A 23,565-nucleotide genomic window follows, 5' to 3' on the forward strand; every position below is an offset into this window, starting at 1 on the left:
TGCAAGACAGATGGTCCTAGAAGAAGTTAAGCAAAAGGTAAGGGCAATATCTTCACAATTAACAGTAACACACTGGGTAATACCTTTATCACTTTATATGTCCATTAACTAAATTTTCAACAAGAACTTGGCTGACAACTCCAACCTAAGCTAATCAATTAGAATGCGTTGTTAATTGTAGCAATCTTCAATTCCCCCAAAAAAGATTCTTGTGACACAGAAGTAATGTATTGATTTCAATTGTTTTACTATAAAAAAGTATTCAACACTTGAGATACCAAAGCATACCTGGAAGCTCCTCCTGGGACATGCTTGCTGTCCCTGAAACTGTTGCACTGACATCCAGTACATGCTGTTCTACACTTTTCTGAGAGCTGTCTGGATCTCTGACAGTGGACAGGAACTCTTCATTTGGTGTTATTAGTGGATCCATAGCAGGCCCTCCTCCAATACCCATCTGATCATGGCCCACTGCAGCCGCTCTCCTCTCCATGAAGATGTGATCATTTCAGTGGCCCTGTGGTGCACCTGCTATGTCCTGCCATTGCTACCCACAGCATTCACATCATCCACAATCTGCCACCAAATTTGCATTCTGCATGCCATATGTCCCTGTACCTTTCAAGCAGGAAGGCACTATGTTGCCTAAAAGCATCCGCTATCACTTGATTTTTAGCATCAGTAAAGGGTGGTCTTTGAGGATTGACATGGCTGGGTGGCATACTCCTGGACATCCTACAAGACAACAGAAGGATAACACACATAAGTATCATAGAACTGCACAATAACTATTCCCAGATAAAACAGAAATGGTAGCATCTCAGTATTACCCTCTGGAGAAACATAAAACAGTATAGAAATGTGAAATACAAACAGCAGACTGGATGCAAAGAAAAAGAGTAACGATAACAACATATCCTTGTTTGTGCCATAACAAAAACACAACTTTGACCCCCCCCAAAAAAAAGAACAGGCGAATGACACATTCTACTAACAAACCATCTTTGAAATGATAAACATGCTATCAGGTGAACTGTCTCTGAAACATTTGTACATATTTATCATAGAACATTCAATTTTAAGGTACTGGCAATGATGTATACCAATGAAATGCCTTGACAAACATGCCCATGGCATCAGTACATGTTTAAACAATGCACACAGATAACAGTATAAAAGCCTTGCCTTCAGATTTTTCTTAATTACATTCCAACATACACAGTATGTAACTGACAAAATGCAAGCATGCCTTCTGAAGTTCAGTAATCTTCTGCACATATATATACCACAGTAATAACATATGTTCAGTCTTGTCCACATAAACATGTCTCCACACCTTCAGTTTGTCTAGCTACATGGCTGCCTTTTTATATAGTATAGATTCAGGGCTGTTAGCATGATGAATATGCAAATGAGGTATGAACCGATTAAAATTGTTTTATCCCAAATAATTTGAGCTGTGTAGGAGATATGAGCATACTGCAGGTTTGTTGGTAATGGATTGCAACTGTAACCTTATTACTGGCTGGGAGAAGGAAAATACAACAGCACTACAGGGTGCCTTACATCCATTGGGTGTGTCAGGTAAGATTTGCAACATGTTAGATGTATGGTTGGAAATGTAAGTAAGCAGCACACAATTCACAGGTTGTGTTCATTAACATCCAATCTCTTCTTCATTTGTTGGCGACAGGGGTTGGCAGGGTGGCCTAATGGTTAAGGTGTTTGCCTTACAAACCCAAGGTGCAGGGTTTGAGTCTCACAAGGAATAATTGGCTAGACATAAAATAGCTCATGAGGGCAGTTAGCTTAGTACTAATCTATGAACCTATGAACCTATATGAGATTATTTCCTCACACATTTTAAGGCCAATGACATAAAATGGCTTATGGACTGCATGTCTCAGATTACTGTTCAGATAAGTGAGGAATGACCAACAAACACAGACAGGTAAGACAGAGTTGAATATCTGTAAGCAATAATCATAAGTGCTTGTGTGATCACTTAATGCACATCATCCAAAAATAATAAATGTACAAATAAAAGTTGCAATTTTTCCTATTACTGTAGTTGATGTTGCAGTTGGTTGTGGGCAGAATGATTTCAGTTCTTTGCTGCAAAGCTGTTTGCGTGGCAAACAGGGGTAAAGCACCCATCTGCTTTCTGAAGATTCATTGGAGTGAGAGTTCAAATATGTATGCAGACAGATCTCATGTGAACCAACATTGCCTAGTGTGTATGTCATATATTGATTTTCCTCATTTAAACTACTTGTCCTTTTTTTTCTTTTTTTCTTTTCTGTCTTGTTGTTTTTATTTATTTATTTATTTATTTATTTATTTTTGGGCCATTGTTTGTGTCATGCAGTGCTTAGCACAATCCTGGGAATGGGAGAAATGAATGGTGGGTTTGACTGTGCTTATCTCATTTGCATGAAGCATGGCAGTAAGGAAACTGGACAATCGTACCACGCAGGAAGAAGACAGGACACAGACAGCCAAAAATAGAAGCCAGATACATTCAATTAATTCTATTGAGCACTGCCCAAACCTACTAAACAGTGTTGCACAGTGGTTAACACAGATACCTTAATAATGATTAGTAAATTAGGGAATGTCATGTAACTAGTCCTGGAGAAGCAGGTGTAAGTGTAGGGCTGGATTACAGATAGTTCTGGGTCCTAGTACAGAGTGTGCCACCTCTTTTTGTTTACTGTTGTAACAGTGCAGCTTATCGCAATGAACTAAAACATAGACAAGTGTTATTTCAACTTTCTTGTGGCAACAGATGTAAGTGTAGGACTGCCATAATCATGGTCCTGGGTTCTAATAGAGAATACTCCATACACTTTTACTGTTGTTCCACTTACCATTATATTCACTCTCACTTATAACACTTTACATAGTGGAGCTGTTATGAATGATATGTTATATGTTTGAGGGATGAGACAGCATTATTGTGTTTTCAGATGTATGACTGAGGGGGGGTCTATATCACTTCATCAAATGTGTATTTAATCTAACCTAATATGTCAAAGTTCCTATTCAGCGAACTACCTAAACATAGAATGTAAATTCATTGAATTGTTTTACTTTTTCAACACCGCTAACGTAAAATATGCTGAGGGTATACTGTGTACTGTATCTCTGTAACTATAATTCTGCTATCTGGACTTGCATTGCCTTCACAATTACCTAAAACACATACACAATTGGATCTACATCCAACAACCTTGTCAGATCACACGCATACATGTGTAACAGCTCAAACTGTCACCTACATTTTATGTATGATTCCTGATGATGTCTGAGCAGTACTTCATCTGTGGCAAAGATGAAAAATTAATGTTGTAGAAGATAATGTATTGTCTCTTGTACCTAGGTTTGAATCGTGTAAAAATCTATTTTCTCAGTGTATAAAGGTAAAAAAAAATGTGTTAGGTCATTACAACTATGCCCTCAGTGCATCTCTGCAAACCTAACTCACCTAACAGTTACCTTCCAATTTCCACTATATATTTCCAGGCTACATCAGTAGACACCCCTCAAACTAAGGCCAAGTATTAGATTAACTGTCCAATTGCAATTATTTAATTCCTCACTGCTTGACAATGCTGCTGTCTGCTTACCATCAAGCAAACCCATTGCTTGGGTGTGCGCATTCCCAGTAAATGTGATAACTGGAACTGGTGGGAAAGTATCAGTCTCCATGTAGGTTGTGAAAAGTTAAACAGGGTCTACAGACTCATCTCCTTCTCAGCCTAGGCCTGTTAGCAGCAGGACCAGCATTGACTTCAGCCTGTAGCACATACAAATGAATTAAAGCAGCAGCCTAAAATTCTGTCCATGTAGACTCTTTTCAGTGGCTGTATTCCAAAGGTTTTGGAATTCACAGGAAAAAAAGCATGGACTCTACACAGATGCTTTATAGCTTGTTGCATAGCCTTTTCCATTTTGGATTGGTTGATTAGCATGCAGTTCATATGCTTATGCTGCAATTAGCATGTCACAGTGTTTACCTTGTTTGTGCAGGGGTGCGGTCCTCTACATGGCGCTTACTGAATCTGAATTCTGTGGTAGAAAATGACCATGTAGGGTTTATTGAATCCCCCCGATGATCTTTTTAAAATATTTTAATACAATTAAACCTCTAATTTTATATTTACAAGAAATACATCTTAATCATAATGATAAAGAATTTTGGAAACCTAATAATTCTAAAATATTAACCCATTTTACATTCAAAACTGAAAGAAAATGAGTTGTAATTTTATGGAAGAAGATATTATGACTCATATCCTGTAGAACCACAAAGGTAAAGATGATTTTCTTTCTATAGTCACATTACTTTATAAATACTAGTTAATTTATATTGATTTCGATGGATAGGTGTAAAACTCCACAAGAAACATATAGATATTATTTTAAATAATTTAAAAGGAACTTTACTTTTGAGTGGCAATTTCACCTGCATATATTAGATAAAAAAGAAACAAGCTATACAAGAGAGCTAGGATTAAAATCCCCTTGCAAAGCTCTAAAAGGATGGCTAGAAATCTTAAATCTCAGAGATACACATTTCATAAATGATAACAATTCTCTAAAAATGTTTCACTTTTCATTTGGTCTTATAAATTAGATTAGATTAGACAAATTGTTCATCTCAAATGACCTGATCTCTAAAATAAATAGTTTTAAAATAACTTCTTGACCTTTATCAGATCACAGTTTTTTGGTATTAAATATATCAACTAATTTCAGGCTTCTTCTTATGTAGTACGCTCATACATACTTGCTCACTTATTTGATGCTTGACCTTATATTACTCAGCTAGAAAGTAGGACTCCTTCCAAATCATTTTATTTATTTATTTATTTTTCGATAAGACATATACACAAATAAACTAAAGCTTATGTTAAGTTAGGGATGTTTACCTCTGAACCAGCTGGATATGTATTTGCAATTCAAATAAAATATAATGCAAGGTCCATGGAATAGATTGAACATAACTACAAAACCAAGTTAACGCTTTTTGCCGATGATGTCATGTTAACATTAACTAATCTGTATAATGCTCTAAAAGAAGTCTTGTTTGATAGATAGGAGTTTGAGGCCATCTCTGGTTTAATATTCATCAATCAAACATCATAAATCAATTTTTTCCTGATAAGTAAAGATAATATTTATTTATTTCTGTTTGTTTATCGGTAAAGTCCGACTGAGTAATATCCATTTTCAGTGGAGGCCCGCGGAAAAAAGCTCCATTTACTTACATTGCATTATATTAAGTTTTAGTTAAACACAGAGTAGTTACATTTATATTTATATTTATACACAAACAGTAGTTGCATTTCTGCTGTCTAAGATTTTACAGAGGTAGAGGTTACTAAAGAGAAAACCCATGTACGATTTAGTGAATTGTATAGGAAGCAGTTATGCATATTTCAGTGAGAGGGTGAGAGTATTCTGTTTAAGCAGAGTATTTGGGGAGTATCATACCATGAACATAAAGTCTCAGCCTTGAGTTGAGCATGTGCAGGACCAGCACTGGTTAAGATGTTGTTTAAGCAGGAGTTTAAAACTACTGAGTTTGTTGGATAGTTTTATTTGGTGGGGATACTGTTCCAGAGTTTAGCAATGTATTGGGAATAGAGCAAGTCTCCTGCAACATTATCTGACTTATTTGTATGTAATAAGAATTTGTTCCTAGAATTGAGGTCTCTTGCTTGACAGTAGGACAGTAATATGTTTTAATGCAGTGCATTTTTCTGGATGATGAATGAGTTTGTTTACTGTAGTTAGTTGTGAATATGTCAGTCAGTTGTGTATGTCAAGCCAGTTTAATTGCTTTAAGCTATGACAGTGGTGGGTCCTATGAGGGAGACTGGTGGCAAATTTAGCTATTTTATTGTAGGCAAGGAGGCAAGTTTCTTTCTTTGAGTATTGTTTAAGTTTGTTTGGATAGGAGTGGTGTATAAGAGAGTCAGCAGTAAGAAGGTGGTGGCTAGAGTTTTTCATGAGTATCTGTAAGTAATCCACTGATCCTATAAAGACAGCCTAGTTTCTGGTGAGTAGATTTAATGGTGCTCACTATATACTGGTCATATTTGAGATTGTCATCTCTTATAATGCATAGAAGTTTACTGTTAGTTACAGTTTCAATGACAGAATTATTTGCTGAGTTTATTGTAAAAAAACTGCTTTTGATTTTGGCAACTTTTTAAGGTAAAAAGCATTAACTTAGTTTGCTTGGACTTGAGTAGGAGGTTTAATTCTTTTCAGTCAGGTTCCTAAAGAGGAGGAAGAGTTTTGGGTAATGTTTTGGAGCTTATTTATTGTTGAGGCTGCACATATTAATATTGAGTCATCTGCATAATTAACTAAACTAGGATGGTCAGTGGAGTTGTGGAGGTCATTAATAAATATATTAAATAGGAGAGGACCCAGACTAGAGCCCTGAGGGACATCTGCACTAACTGGTTGAAAAGACGAGTAGGCTTTGTTGCCATTTAACAGCTTGCTGCCTTTCGGATAGGTAACTAAGAAACCAAGGAATACTGTGAAAGTCTTATTCAGGAGAGTAGAACAAGCAGTTGCTGGTGCTAGACAGTATCAAATGCCTCTGACAAGTCTAAGAACATGGTAGACCCATGCAGACCATTGTTTCTACATTGGTTTATTATACTGGTAAAATGTAGTAGAGCAGTACTGGTGCTGTGCTGGGGTCTAAATCCATGTTGTGTTTTTGAGAGCAAATAATTTAAGGTTACATATTGCATCAGGTGCATATGGATGCATTTCCCTAATATTTTGAAAAGGAGGTAGAAAATCACTATCAGTCTGTATTTATTAAACTATGTAGATGTGCCTCCTTTGTGCAGTGGTATGATGTAGGATTTTTTTCCATAGTGATGGGACATATTTTTTTTGCTATGGACCTATTAATTAGTATGGACACAGGGAAGGCTATGACTTCTTTGACCATTTTTAGGTAGTCTGATGATAGCTGGTCTACAGCTACTGAAGTAGATTTAATTTAAGGATCAACTTCCATATGAGCAAGGTAGGTACTGGACTAAAATTGAAGAGCTGTGGGTGGTATTGGTTGGACTGGATAGGGGCAAATGTCTTAACGTCTAAGAAAGATAATATTGATTCTATAACGTAGGAATTAAACCGTGTGGGGATACAGTCTGCCATATTGTCTGGTTTTGGAGAGGGATTGGTGGTCTTGCCAGGTTGGAGAACTTTATTTAGTGATGACCAAAAAGGTTTTGGGTTGTTTTTATGTTTGTCTTATAGTTTGGTATAGTATCTTTGCTTATCCTTTTTTAAAATGGAGATTTGCAAGGTTTCTAAGATGTCTAAATTGCTGGAAGGCATCTTGATTTCTGTTTTTATATCAGTTTTTCAAGGCTTTATCTCTTTTTGCCATGATTTTTTTTTTATTCTTTTGTAAGCCATGGTGCGATTAAATTGATCTACAGCAATACTGTTCTAAGGACATTAAGGGTTATATTGTTTTAGTGAGTCACTGAAAATAGCTTTGCTGAAATTGGTTGTATTTTACATTTGATTATAGATAATATGTTTATCTATGTTATGGAGTGTTCTAATAGCATATGTTGGTATGTGGTCACTTATGTTATCTGACAGGCAGTGCACTTTTGTCAGTTTGTCTGGTTTGTTTGAAAAAATTCAATCTAATGTTTAGTGCTTCCCCAAAGTTTTATTGATTCTAGTAGGTGGGATTATTAATTGTCTGAAGTTGAACAAGTTTATGGATTTAGTGGGCATAGTAGAATTTGAGTTGCCAGTGTATATTTATATCTCCAAGTATTATAGTTTTCTGGTTAATTTGTTGGGATATCCAATACAGGATGCTTTCAGCAGTATCAGTGTTATTTCCTGGTAGTATATAAATTGCTGTTAAACATATAGTTTTCCTATTGTTGATTTTTAGGAGTGTTATTAGAAGTTCAGCATCATTAAATGTGAGTCTTTCCTGTGGAAGTAGGGTGATGGTTAGGGAATGTGTATAGATGATTGCCACACTACCTGCATGCTTGTTTTTTGTCATGCCTGAGTATATTGTATCCTGGGGGGGGGGATCTCATCATCCTTTATTACTACCTGCATGCTTGTTTTTTCTCATGCCTAAGTATATTGTACCCTGGGGGGGGGTCTCATCATCCTTTATTACTACCTGCATGCTTGTTTTTTTGTCATGCCTGAGTATATTGTACCCTGGGGGGGGTCTCATCATCCTTTATTACCACCTGCATGCTTGTTTTGTCTGTCATGCCTGAGTATATTGTACCCTGGGGGGGTCTCATTATCCTTTATTACCACCTGCATGCTTATTTTTTTGTCATGCCTGAGTATATTGTATCCTGGGGGGGGTGATCTCATCATCCTTTATTACCACCTGCATGCTTGTTTTTTTGTCATGCCTGAGTATATTGTACCCTGGGGGGGTCTCATCATCCTTTATTACCACCTGCATGCTTGTTTTGTCTGTCATGCCTGAGTATATTGTACCCTGGGGGGGGTCTCATTATCCTTTATTTCTTTTTTAGCCAGGTTTCAGTAGCTATGATCACATCAGGAATACTCCTCATGTGGCAAGGTAGGCAGGTATGTCATGGATTTTATTGCACATACGTCTTAGACTCATATTTAGTAAGGTGAGTTTGGGTTCTGTTTTTTTGCTGAGATATATTAGATGACTGGTTTATTTTGGGGGTCACAGTGATGGTTATTTGAACAGTAGGACCTGGGTTGGGGTGGATAGCTCCTCTACTTTTTTTTTTGATATTTTACAGTGGAAGAGTTTGGCCAGTTATATTTTGGTCTTGGTTTGGTATTTGATTGTAAATTTGGATATTCAGTTTTGAAATATTTCATCATCTTCTTTCGGCTGTTCCCATTAGGGGTCACCACAGTGGATCATCTGTTTCCATTTCTTCCTGTCACTGCATCTTGCTCTGTCACATCAACCATCTGCATGTCCTCTCTCACCACATCCATAAACCTTATCTTAGGCCTTCCTCTTTTCCTGTTACCTGGTAGCTTCCTCCTTAGCATCTTTTTCCCAATATACCCAGCATCCCTCCTCAGCACATGTCCAAACCAATGTAATCTTGCCTCTCTGGCTTTGTCTCCAAACCTTCCAACCTGGGCTGACCCTCTGATATACTTATTCCTAATCCTGTCCACCCTCGTCACACCCAGTGCAAATCTTTACATCTTTAACTCTGCCACATCCAGCTCAAACTCCTGCCTTTTTGTCAATGCCACTATCTCCAACCCATATAACATAGCTGGTCTCACTACCCGCTTGTAGACCTTCCTTTTCACTCTTACTGGTACTCGTCTGTCACAACTCACTCCTGACACTCTTCTCCACCCAATCCATCCTGCCTGTACTCTCTTCTTCACCTCTCTTCCACACTCACCATTACTCTGAACTATTGATCCCAAGTATTTAAACTCATCCACCTTCACCACCTCTACTCCTTGTATCCTCACCATTCCTCAATCCTCCCTCTCATTCACACACATATATTCTGTCTTAGTCCTGCTGACCTTCATTCCTCTTCTCTCTAGAGCATATCTCCACCTCTCCAGGATCTCCTCCACCTGTTCCTTACTCTCACTACAGATCACAATGTCATCTGCAAACATCATAGTCCACGGGGACTCCTGTCTGAACTTGTCTGTCAACCTGTCCATCACCATTGCAAATAAGGAAAGGCTCAGAGCTGATCCTTGATGTAATTCCACCTCCACCTTAAATGCATCAATCACTCCCACCGCAGATCTCACCACTGTCACACTATCCTTATACATATCCTGTACCACTCTTACATACTTCTCTGATACTCCCGAATTCCTCATACAGTACCACAACTCTTCTCTAGGCACCCTGTCATATGCTTTCTCTAAGTCTACAAAAACATAATGCAACTCCTTCTGGCCTTTTCTGTACTTCTTCATCAACACTCTCAGAGCAAACATCGCATCTGTAGTGCTCTTTCCCAGCATGAAACCATACTGCTGATCACTAATCATCACGTCCCTTCTTAACCTAGCTTCCACTACTCTTTCCCATAACTTCATGCTGTGACTGATCAATTTAATCCCTCTGTAGTTACTACAGCTCTGCACATCACCCTTATTCTTAACAATCGATACCAAAACACTTTTTCTCTATTCCTCAGGCATCCTCTCACTTTCCAAGATTTCATTAAACAATCTGGTTAGAAACTCGACTGTCAATTCACCTAAACACCTCCATGCTTCCACAGGTAAACAGGACCAACAGCCTTTCCATTCTTCATCCTCTTCATAGCTATCCTTACTTCCTCCTTGCTAATCGATTGTACTTCCTGATTCACTATCCCCACATCATCCAACCTTCTCTCCTTCTCATTCTCTTCATTCATCAACCCCTCAAAGTACTCTTTCCATCTGCTCAACACACTCTCCTCGCTTGTATATTTCCCTCATTATCCTTTATCACCCTTACCTGCTGCACATCTTTAGTAGCTCAGTCCCTCTGTCTAGCCAATTGGTATGGGTCCTTTTCTCCCTCCTTAGTGTCCAACCTTTCATACAGCTCTTCATATGCCTTATCCTTAGCTTTCGCCACCTCTCTCTCTTTGCCATGCACCTCATCTCCTTATACTTCTGTCTACTTTCTTCATCTCTCTGACAATCCCACTTCTTCTTTGCCAGCCTCTTTCTCTGTATACTCTCCTGTACTTCCTCATTCCACCCCCATCTCTCCTTGTCATCCTTCCTCTGTCCAGGTGTCATCCCAAGCACCTTTCGAGCAGTCTCCCTTACTTGCTCTGCTGTAGTTATCCAGCTATTTGGTAACTTTTCACTGCCACCCAGTGCCTGTCTTAACTCTTCCCTGAACTCCACCTCACAGTTACCCTTTTTCAATTTCCACGATTTGATCCTTGGTGGTGCCCTTACACTCCTTCTCCTCTTCTTGCTCACCATCATCCTACAAACCACCATCCTATGCTGCCTAACTACACTTTCCCCGGTCACCACTTTACAGTCTCCAATCTCCTTCAAACTGGCCCTCCTACATGAAATATTTATAGATAAATAAATCAGATATTTGTTTTTGTAGAGAGAGAGTGTTATGGAGAAAGACAGACTGGGTAGATGTTGATATTCATTATGAGGATTGGCTGAAGTCCAAAGTATTTGAAAGAGGCGGATTTGTTAATTGGTGATCAAGGCTAGTAGAGTGAGGAGGAACAGTAAAATAATCTGATTAAGGAACATCTTAACTTGTGTTTGATCTTTGTTGTAAATTAGGATTAGAAATGTTAAGGGGGTACTGGGTTGTTTGTAAAGATGTAATTTGAAAGTTATAAGGTGCAAGTATTAAGACAATTTGAGAGAGAGTCTTGGGTGGTAAGTAAGAGTTGGCTGCTACTGGGAGCAATTCTATTGCTTGTTTTCTTTTGGAGGGAATTGATAATATTGGTCTAAGGAATATGTGGATGCTGCTAAGTATAAATGTAGAGTAAGAAGGGGTGGGTATAAATTAAATAAATTGAATAGTACAGCATCAATACCCCTGGATTTTAATTTTGCTCAATATAAAACATAAGTATGAAAAAGTCTAACAAGGAAAATAGATTTGCCAATTATTAAAGAACCATAGAATAAATTTCCAAGTTGTCTGACATCTGGAATATTACTTTTTTTCCTTTTGAAGATAGGCTTTGTTTAATTAAAATGGTTATTCCCCTAAAATTTTGTGTATCATACAATTACCCTCACCCTTAATAGAACACATTTCATATAGTTCAATAAAATTAATACCCTTCACCAGAAAAGGAAAAATTGCCTTTAGCTACTATATAGAAACCCGGGAGATAAGTAAAATAAAGTTGCCAAATCTAACACTTATACAAAATCTACCTATTTAAAGTAACAGTAAGCTGGATTGATAATAATTTAATTGGAAAACTTTGCACAGTGGCATTTTTAATACTAAAATAATGAGATTATCTAATGTATATTTAGAACTAACCAGTAATCATATATGGTTAATTTTATCTAACTATATTCAATAGCAGATAGGTTCACCAGCACAATCTGAATACATCAACACTGTTCTGAAAAAATAAATTCATTGTGATGAGTCAAATTGAATCAAAGCTTTGGTTTAACCAATTAACTCCATTTTTCTCCACCAAAGATTTAATGGAAGGATCATACATGCAAAGAATGTTACAATGGAAAGAAAAATAAATTAATGGTATAATTCCTTTAAAGATGGAGAAATTAAAGTCTATGAAAGACATACCCCAGAATTCAATAAAGCCTACACGGTCATTTTTCACCATGTGCACATTGCTGTGCGATGCACACATGGCCGCAGAAGGTTTTAGATTCAGTAAGCACTGTAAAGAGGCGCATACCCCCGTGCAAAGAAGGTAAGCACTGTGGCATGCTAATTACTGCATAAGCAACTGAATTACATGCTAATCAACCAATCTAACATGGTGGAGCTATTCAACAAGCTATAAAGCATCCGTGTAGACTCCATGCTGGTTTGCCTGTCTATTCAAAGGTGTCTACATGGACAAAACCATGTCAACTGTTGCATTTACAAGGTAAGTCTGGACCCAGGAGTGTATTGTGCAATGATAGGAATGAGTGGCATATCCTTGTATCACACTAATAGATCAACATATCCTTGTTTGTACCATAACGGTAACTCACATTTGCTTCCTCCCAACAAAAGAATAGTCTATTCTTGTTTGTGCTATAATAGTGACTCACCTATGCCCACCAAAAAGAACAGGAAAATGATACAATATGCTAACAACCCCTCTTTGAAATGCTAAAAGTTCTATTAAAGGAACTATCCCTGAAACATTTGTACCTATTTATCACACAGCATTCCATTTTCATTTATTGGAAGTCATGTATATCTCTGAAATGGTTTGGCAAACATTCTCATGCCACCAGTACACTTCTAACTAATGCATACAGATAAAAGTGTAAATGCCCATGATATTTCTTAAATACATTCCAGCATATGCAGAATGTAGCTGACGAAATGGAAGCATACCTTCTGAAGTGCAGTGCTTCTCTGTATGTATATATCCTGAAGAAATAATGTTATGTGCCATCTTTCTAACATAAACAAGTGTCCCCACCATCAGTTTGCCTAGCTACATGGTTGCCTTTTTATAAAGTGTAGATTCAGGGCTGTTAGCATAGTGAAGATGAAAATGAGATGTGAACTCATTAGAATTGCCTAATCCCAAAAAATTTTATCCATGTAGGGATGTAAACATAGTGCAGGCACTCCCTCAGTGTTTGGTTGCAATTAGTGTTTGGAGGAGGGAAAACACAACAGCACTGCTGGCTTCCTTAATTCCACTGGTTGTGTCAGATCAGATATACAAAGTGTTAGATGTAAGGTTGGAAATGTAAGTAAGCAGCACATAAATCATAGGTTGTGTTCCTTCACATCCAACCTGCCTTTCATTTTTTGGCAACTGCATATGATATTATTTCCACTTAATACCCTCACACGTTTTAAGGCCAGTGATATAGAATAGCTTACACACTGCATATTTCATGATTACTGCTCAGATCTATGTAGGATGTCCAACAAACACAGAAATGTAAGACAGAGCTGTATATTTGCAAGCAATAATCATGACAGGTTGTGTGATCATTAGGTGTACTACATCAAAAACTACTAAATTTACAAATAATACTTGTATGTTTTGATATCACTGTAGATGCTGTTGCCATTGGTTGTGTGCATATTGAGTTATGCTCTTTTTTTTGCAAATCTGTTTGTGTGGCCAAGTAGGATAAAGCACCCATCCTGTGTTCTGACCATGCATTAGAGCAACAGCTCAAATCCAGACCTGCGTAGTAATATCTCATGTGTACTAACATTTTCTAGTGTGTATGTCCTAGTTTGCTTTTCCTCATTTCAACTACCTCACCCTTTTCTCTCTCTTTTTTTATTTATTTATTTTTTACTTTTAATTGATCAGTGTTTGCATGAAATATAGAAAAAGGAATAGCAGCTTTGGCTGTGTGTATCTGGTTGGCACAAAGAGCAGCAAGGTGCAAACCAGCACACACAGGAAACAGGACACAGACAGCCAATTTAATACTATTGGGCATCATACAAACTCGGTAAGTGACACTGCAATGTGGTTAACAGCAAGACCTTAAGAATGATTAGTAAAATAGGGAATATCATGTGACTAATCCTGGGGCAGCAGGTGTAAGTGTAGGGCTGCAGTACAGATGGTTGTGAGTTGTAGTACAGAATGTGCAACCTTTGTTTTACTATTGTAACATTACAGTTTATAGCAATGAACTGCAACATAGACAAATGTTTACTCAGCCTTCTTGTGGCAACAGGTGTAAGTGAAGGACTGCTTAGCTGTGGTCCTGGGTTCGAATACAACATATTCCATACACTTTTACTGTTGTAACACTTCCCATTATAGTCACTCTTACTTATAACACTTGACATGGTGTATCTGGTATTAATTATATGTATGAAGGTCGAGGCACTAGTATTGTGTAAGTATGTATTTATTTATCTATGTATTAGCACATTTATTATCAAATGTATGACTGTAGGTATACTGTATACTATATTCCTGTATGTATATTTCTGCTATCTGGACTGCCTTGCCCTTCACATTTGTCTAACACACATACACAACTAACTGTACCTCCAATAACCTTGAAATGGCTTTGTTTGCTACTGTTGTGTTCTGCTTACCATCCTGCAAGTGCTGTGCTCCAGGGTGCGCACTGCTAAGTACTGTGTCAGCACAATGATAAGGGGAGAGCAACATTTTCAAACAGTGTGCACACTCTCAGTAATTGCGATAACTAAAACTGGTGGGAAACCATCACTGTCTATGGCTCTCGATCTGTGGTAGACATGACAGGCATTTCCACCACAGTGCCAGGCTATTGCAGAGCGAATATTCTGGCTCGCAGTATAAGCTGAAAGCTTGGGATAGTTTGGCCTGTGCTGTTTCCAGTGCCACTGATATCCTGTGCACTGCTGAATAATATAAACATCACTATAATGACCTACAGCAGAGGAAGAGGGATACCCTAGATGCTCGGATCAAGGAATTTAAGACTGCGGGCATCCCACAGATGTGTAAGTATCAACTGCAGACAATAAGTGTAAGACTTAAAAGCTGAATATAGGCAAGACTGGTATTCATAATGGTATTCTGTTGTTGTTGTTGTTGTTGTTGTTGTGTCTTTTGGCTTTTCCTGGTTAGGGGTCACCACAGCAGAACTCCGGTCTGCTAATGATTGGCAGTAGATTTTTACATGCTGAGTTGCCAGCTCTGACGCACAACCTTCAATGAAGGTACGCCCATTCACACATGTCTCCACACAGTAGACGCTCTAGCTGAGAATTGAACAAGACAACGTCTTACTGTGAGGCGACAATGCTACCGCAGCACCACAACTGCAGTATTCTGTTCTGTTCTATTTTTTCCACAGCTGCCATGGCAAGGGAGGTCAATGTAAGAACTTATGGGGCTAGATTGGTGAGGATGAGGGCAACATGTGGTAATGTATGCAGCAGAAGAATGGTGTTTATTGTAGCATTAAAAGTTAAAGCTAGCTGTTTTGGTATTTTATACAATTGTATCATATTGAGCATGCATATCTCAACTGTAAAAGCAAATATTTGTCACACAGACCAACAGTGTAATATTAAATACCACACTTCTCAACTATACAATGCTGTTAGTTCTTCAATTATGTTTAATGTCACAGTTTTAAAGTAAAATCCCTATACCAGTGGCACACATGCTCTGCTATAACCTGTAATCTGTATAACTGGAACACACATAAGTGCAGTATATGCACATGTCAAGGAGTTCTTGCTGCAATCTGTAGTATAGTGTGCATCTGTTAGGAGGTGGTAGTCTTAAATGTAAAATGTATCTGTTAGGAGGTGGTAGACTTAAGAGTAGAAGTTGAGATAACAGAGTCAGATAATTGCACTGTGTGTTGCATATGAAGGTACTAATCTTATCTCTTTTGTTTTCTTTCATCCCAACCCTTATCTCTCTCTTTTTTATTTTATTTTATTTTTGTTTTTTTTTTATTTTATGTGTTATTAAAATGTGTCCATGTCCTCCATGTGTACCACATCATGAAATACCCCACAAGATCCACCTGCCCCCTCTACTGGCTCCAGCACCGTTGTCCACCATGTCTCGGAGCCAACCTGGCAGCACCACCTCTGGTGTATCGGGTTGTGTGTTGCGCTCTTGTTGCATGCCTATGCTGCCTGGAAAGACTGCTCTCCTTCATTTTATGTAGTACTAGGAGGAGGAGAAGGAGATGTCAAGCACTTCAGCCAGTGGAGGAGTGAGGTTTCAGTGATGACAGTCCTGTGGATGAGCACTTGATTCTCAACATCACCCAACATGATGACCATGGGTTGTGGATGTCCCCACCCTCACCCTACTCATGATGCCCCCCAGTGTTTATGTCCATTACTATCCCTTTCTGTTGTCTTGTTTGTCTTGTCTGTCTGCAATTGCTTCCTCACCTACCCAAAATATCTGCCCAGACATGCATATGACCCTTCCCCAACAGTCCTCTCTCTCTCTCTCTCTCTCTCTCTCTCTGAATGGGCACCTGACCCACAAAAAAAATTGTACCATACATACCTCTCCATTTCGTACACATCTTCTTGACACACTTAATTCGGTCTAATTGGCTATACAACATGATTGAGGTGACAGTCCAAATTCAATTAATATTTTGCACATATGTTCACTTCACACTGTTAAAGAAATGGATCGCTATGGTTCTTTCCTACCTCCTTCCTGCACATTTGTGCCCTGCTTTCCCTTTGTTCTTCCCCTGCTCGCTACCCATTTCACCACTGATCTATCTTCCTCATTTCTTTTCTTTGATGCATTATTGTGTGATGAAGTGTATTGTACTCCAACATGCAGCAACAGTAGTATGAAAGAAGTTAAAAATAGTAGATACAGCTGTACTCGAACTCAGTACCATCTGGCCCGAAAAAGGAATGTATCACTGCATTAACACATGCTGCCACAGAATCAGTTAAGTAGCAAGTGTATTTCAGAGACTCAATACTAACTGTCAGACTTTAGCAATGCAGCTCACATTTGTGCATTACTTAGCAGTACGCAAACATGTATATCTCGCATGCGTATGCACTTTGCTAACCATCGTGGAAACCCACTGCTCTCTGTGCTATAGTATGCTGTTTTACTGCTGTTTACTGTCCATTTCCTTTGTATGACATGAAATTACATGTGGAAACATTACTAACTGAAGGGCCTATCTAACTATATGTCATGTATTTACAATACATCCATGTGCTGGCACCCCTCAAGCACAACAACCCTGGGGTGTCAGTACTTTTTCGACATATATATATATATATATATATATATATATATATATATATATATATATATATATATATCAACCACACTACAGAATGCAATATATAATGTTGTGTTTTATGCAATGCATAGCAATCTGGTAGCATGCAGACTACAACTATTGACCCATATGAATTAAAAGCCTTATCTGCAAGGCTAGGGATGGAATCAACATGTACCATATCATCAGGGACATAGGTGACCTTCAACACAATTGATCCTACCCATTTTGGTTTGGTCAAGGGTAGGTCTTGCTTACTGACCCTTGTGGACCTCTTGGATACTAACCCTGAAGTCCTGGATGATTGATAACAGGACATACCACCTATGTTGATTTATCCAAGGCCTTTGACTGTATCCCCCATTCATGTCTCATAGTGATGATCTCCCATCTGGAAATTAGGCCATACAGTATTATATGGATAGCCAACTGGCTCAGTGACAGAGCACACACTCTCAAAGTTGGAGACTGCACCTCTACCACTAGTCCATTCACCAGTGGAATACTACAAGGATCTATGCTGGGCCCTCAACTGTTTGGAAACTACTTCCCTGAAGCACAGGCAACAGTAGATGGCCTGTGGTTTACCATGTTTGCAGATGACTGTTAATTGAATGCACTCATATAGCGTCCCCCAGTGGTAGTAATATATTACAATAGGGGCTGACAGACTAATGATTGGTGCCAAACTCACGGACTGAACATTAAAGCATACAATGACTCATTGTCCCCTTTGTCAATGAAGTACTCCTACTAATAATGATAAACATAGCACCCTCCCTAAGCTCAAACACAATGTTGTGAGACTTGAGAACACATGTTGATAGCAATCTACACTTTTATCTCTATGTGCCCATAGTGGTGACAGACACAATCTGCATTATGCACATCATACATATGGACATCACATTTAAGACCATGGTAGTCATACGTCTGCTGTACTCTACCCTTATAACACCAATAATGGAGTACATTACTCACATCTGTCTGTACCTCACCAGACACCTGCAGCAATTAGAGAAAACACAGGGTTGTACCTGGGAGACTCCCAGGCCTCCAAACATGACATACATGGAAAGAGTGTCAAACCTGTCACTGTACTCTGTATCATGCAGGCTGCTGAGAGGTGACCTATGGCTGTCCTACAGAGCAGTCTCAGACCCTGCCATTCTGAAAATGATGAACATCTGCAATTCAAATGGGACAAGAATAATTTGCCCCAGGGTTCTCAACTTAGCCAGTGACATAAATAGAACATGCTTGGAAGACAGATATATCCCACACCAATTCACTCTTCTATAATAGGTTCCCACTGTGTGTGACGCAGTGCTCTTCAATGAAATGACCTATTCAAGTGCAATCTTGAGTAGTGGTTGAGTGATTGTAAACTCACCTCTTGGTTGCCACCTATATCCCTCATGGACAGGACAAGTTGGTGTTGCTCACAAACTCGCTCTGCTGTATAAGACCATCCAACTACACTCAATAAAGGTACTTCTGTTTTTACACAGTAAGGCTTCTAAGAACCCTGGTGCTAATGGACCAGTAACCTCATATGAACCTATGAAAGTATGTGCCTCTTCAGGCCTCGCAACCTGTTGTCTCCACATTGCCTGCTGATGTCATCTACTGTAAGTTTACCTGCACAGTTGTATAAATCAGACTAGTGTCATGTCGCTTGCGTCAAGTACTGTTTTCTGTAGTCTGTGTTCTTAGATATAGAGGGGATCTGTCTGTCCTCATGGCAGCTAACGTGGTGTGTGTGTCTGTGTGTATGTGTGTGTGTGTTTGTGTGTGTGTGTGTGTGTGTGTGTGTGTGTGTGTGTGTGTGTGTGTGTGTGTGTGTAGACAGAAGAGCAGAAGTGTGCATCCCACAATTACTGCTCCAATGCCATGGATTGCCAGTATTTTGATACTTGCACATGCCTACACATCCATTTCATACAGACCTCCCAACCTCCTTTCTCCCACATGGCCTGCTGATGTCATCTACTATAAGTTTACCTGCACTCCTGTATAATTCAGAGTTGTACCTTGGTGCTTGCATTAAGTACTGGACTATGTAGTCTGTGTATTTAGATAGACAGTGGTTCTGTTCTCACTGCAGTCAGATCTGTGTATGTCAGTCTAGAGAGAAGAGCAGAAGTGTGTATTTCATAGTTACTGCTCCAATGCCATGGATTGCTAGAATTTTGATACTTGCACATGCCTACACATCCATTTCATACAGAACTTCCAACCTCTTGTCTCCCACATAGCCTGCTGATATCATCTGCTAAAAATTCACCTGCACTCCTGTATAAATTAGACTTCTGCCATGGTGCTTGCATTAGGTCCTAGGTTCTGTGATCTGTGTACTTAGATAAATAGGGGTTCTGTTCTCACTACAGTCAACTGGGTGCATATATGTGTGTGTAAGTTCATCCTTGACATTTTACACCAGCATGTGGGACACTGGTATATTCTCCTCAACAGACACTGACAATGTCATCAGTTATCACATTTATGGATATGCAGTACTCCCACCAAGGCAGGGTCAGAGACTGGCCTGAAGGCCATGCAGAAGTCACCTCATCATATACAATAGTGACATGTTTTTTATTCTACCCACATACATTGTGGTATGGTGTGTAGGCAATATTTTATCTTATTGAGAAGGCCTGTGGTTTCTCCAGCTGCTACATGTATCTTGTGATGTACATGTAAATAAGGGCATTATACTTTATTAGTGTTGTAATGAAGTTTGACTACAATGCTGTCATACAATCATAAGATCTCAATATGATGACGTGACTTACGATGTGCACAACATAGGCTTTCAATAACAGTGTGGACATTTGGTGGTCAAAGTTCAGATTGCAATCTACATGTCTTCCCACTGCTAGCATCACTGTATTTCTTCATAGCAAGACTGTTGCCAAAGTTGTGATTAACATGGAACTCCACTTTTCAGACAACATTACAAACACACATTTCTACATTTATTTCTACATCACGTGCCTTTGCCAACATTTAGTTGTATGTGTTAGCTCCTGCTGTACTATGTTATCACCATTAGTGGACTCAATGACTGCACACAATAGGCAAGAATAAGCAAACTTCGTTAGCCAAAGGCTATATACTTTAGCCTGAACTGCCAAGAAATACAGTTCAAACAGTGAAGGGCCAAACACAGATCCCTGGTGTTTACCAGCTCTGCTGGTATAGGTTGATTCACCAACTTTCACATGATGTGTTCTGTCAGTGAGCCAATTGGTTACACATCAACAAATTTAAGGTTTAATCCCCAACTTGGGTGTTTTTTAATGATACCTGTATGAATTGCTTTCAATGATACCTGCATGGATTGCTAGGCCAGATCACAGTATGCAGTCTTATTTTCATCCAGGCCTATCACATGGAATTTATGGGCTGTGATAACATGACAGATCACCTATGTCATGACTCAGCACATACACCTTCTTGATACAGTTGAATGTACAGTTCAACACACCTTCCACACGGCCTATGTTCCCATACAAGCGTGTACACCAACATGCAGCCACCTGAGTTGGGGGAGAGCACATGATACATGCATGTATAGAGGCATCCTGACTCTCCTCAACTGTAAGGTAGACCAACATGTCATCATAGACCTCTCCAACAAGTACACTAGTAATATTCCAGGTGTGCGCAACAGACCTGTGTGAGTTATTAATGCTACATCAGGTCCATTATATCTGATAAATGTCCTGAAAGAAGTCATTGAGGGTATGCATGATGACAACAGTATCAACTTGTGGAAGTTAACCAGGTCAAGGCATTTAACAAAGATCCACACTGAGGTATTCAATCAACACTGTCATATGTGGCCATAAACAGCTATATCACCAAATGGGTAGATCAGTGTATCACATACGTGGCATCTCACTATGTTGAAATGTGTGATGTGACATATATCTCAGGTCCACTGATCAGGTTGGTACATCAAAGGTGTGTGTTAGGTCCTTTTCTGCCATTTAGTTAAGTAATGGACATCACTGATGACAAATACATGCTGTATCCACACAGCTGGCTGAAGGACTACAGCTTGTGGGCAATCAATGACTCCAACTGTGATATTAGCATAATACATATGGTATCAACACATACCAAAAAACTGCTTGCTACCACACCCATGACAACAGCTGTATTGACAAGAAACATGGATGGATTTATTGAATCAGGAAACAGACATACCACCCAAGTTTAATTTGGAGATCACACCCTATAATCAGACCTATGGGTATGTGACCTGTGTCCTGGGATAGATGGTAAGTGGTACATCCATGAGCATGTGGTTGCAGTGCTGACTACTCCCTTGAATGTAATAGAAGTACTGGGTATACAAAGGGCATGCACATCAGAGGCCATAATAACTTCATGGTTCCCAACCTTCATCACATCAATGACTGTGTACAATGGACCCATCTTCATGTATTGGCCATACCTCGGTATTCTTCTGTGAAATATACATGACTGTCTGATGGTGCAAAACACCAATTAAGTTGTTACACCAGATTCACGTGTGCTACTTCTTCTGCTTATGCACACACTACATACATAGGTGTCTGGCAACATTAATGGCATGCATCTCTTCCGTGACAATGTGGATTGTGCCATATATATATATATATATATATATATATATATATATATATATATATATATATATATATATATATATATATATATATATATATATATATATATATATATATATATATATATATATATATATATATATATATATATATATATATATAGATATATATATATATATATATATATATATATATATATATATATATATATATATATATGGGTCTATGTTAAAACATCGAAAGTGCAGTGCATCAAACTGCACTTTCACGAACCCACTTTAGCGAAAGTGCATAGCATCGAAAATGTACTTTCGCTAAAGTAAACAAAATAAAATTAAAAAATACACGCAAAAAAATGTAAACACTACTATACAGAGGGGCAAGCCTCCCTGCATCCCCACACCCCCTACTTTAATATTCTAATTCCGAGATTGCACTACAGAGGGGAAAAAGGAATATTCCCTTATCCCCATTGTACCACAATCTCCACAAAAGATTTGTTAGTTGTACATCAACAGAATATGTTAGTGTACAACTATTGTTTTTTACTTTGTTTTAGCAAAAGTGCATATTTGGTTGACTTTTTCGAAACAGTCACCAAAGCCATTGATGAGGGAAAGGCAGTCCATACAGCCTACCTCGATCTGGCTAAGGCCTTCGATACAATACCCCACTCGGGTATCATTGAAAAACTCATCAGCTTAAATGTTAACCCATATATCACAAGATGGGTTGCAAACTGGCTGAGTGACAGAACCCACAGGGTCAGAGTTGCTGGCGCCATGTCAGACTCAAAGCCTGTCACAAGTGGTGTCCCACAGGGCTCAGTCCTGGGCCCACTCTTGTTTGGCATCTACTTTTCCGAAGTACAAGCAAACACAGGAGGGTTATGGCTGACAAAGTTTGCAGATGACTGCAAACTGGGCCATAGTAGAAAACACATCTGACACAGATATCCTTCAGAAGGGTCTCACAGAAACGGATAACTGGTGCCAGAGCCACGGCCTAAAGTAAAATGCCAAAAATGCATAGTCATACCCTTCGGGAAAAACAAGGTTACCCCTAGCTACCAAATAGGTGGCAATCCACTGTGCACAGAAGAAGTTATCAGGGACCTGGGGACCCAGGTTGATAGTAGTCTGTCATTCGACACCCATGTAGCTAAAGTAGTTAGGAAGACCTTCTACATTGCCCACCTTATCATGAAGGGATTCTCATCTAGATCAAGGGAGGTCATAGTCTCCCTTTACTCATCACTCATCAGACCAATGATTGAGTACAATGCCCCATTCGAATGTATCTGACCCGACACTTGCAGCAGCTGGAGAGGCCACAAAAGTTCCCCATCAAAAGGATAAAGGGTCTCAAAAATCTGTCCTATGCTGCCCGACTGAAAGAACTCCAGCTCTATTCAGTTGCTTACCGCTTGCTCAGAGGTGACCTTTGCCTAACA

This window comes from Protopterus annectens, chromosome 15.part0 (genome assembly GCF_019279795.1).
Source record: "Protopterus annectens isolate FY-2018-M chromosome 15.part0, PAN1.0, whole genome shotgun sequence".
NCBI classification, from domain to species: domain Eukaryota; kingdom Metazoa; phylum Chordata; order Ceratodontiformes; family Protopteridae; genus Protopterus; species Protopterus annectens.